General features: G+C 67.6%; 1 protein-coding gene across 3 annotated transcripts in view; it reads left to right on the top strand.

The window, feature by feature from the left end:
- The window catches only part of SLITRK4 (SLIT and NTRK-like family, member 4), a 16,529-nt gene that overhangs the window by 953 nt on the left and 15,329 nt on the right, over positions 1-247 (top strand). Inside the window, exon 1 of one of the 3 annotated variants that reach the window (XM_005857878.1) lies at positions 7-220. The exons of 1 other annotated variant lie outside the window; for it this stretch is intronic. The gene's annotated coding sequence lies outside the window, so the exon portion shown is untranslated. Of the gene's footprint in view, positions 1-6; positions 221-247 lie in introns of those variants that run through there. One more of the 3 variants, XM_005857879.2, reaches the window with a different exon arrangement.

Genomic DNA, 247 nt, shown 5'->3' on the forward strand with positions numbered 1-247 from the left:
TGCAGCCCTTGTAAGAGAGGCTGGGTGCACGCGCGGTGTCTGGCCGGGTGTGTGCGCGCTCGCGCTGCTGCCCGCCAGCTTGCCTGCCCCGACTGCTCCGTGGGTTTGACGGACGAGCGGGTGCCTACGAGCTGGAGCTGGGATCACGCAGTGACCATCGCTGAAACTGTAGCGCGGATCGCGGCGCCCCAGGCCCTACAAGAGCCACCAGGCTCCGGAGGTGGGTGAATTTCCAGGAGGGGCTGAG

The sequence above is a fragment of the Myotis brandtii genome, unplaced genomic scaffold (assembly GCF_000412655.1).
Source record: "Myotis brandtii unplaced genomic scaffold, ASM41265v1 scaffold1145, whole genome shotgun sequence".
Taxonomy (NCBI): Eukaryota; Metazoa; Chordata; class Mammalia; order Chiroptera; family Vespertilionidae; genus Myotis; species Myotis brandtii.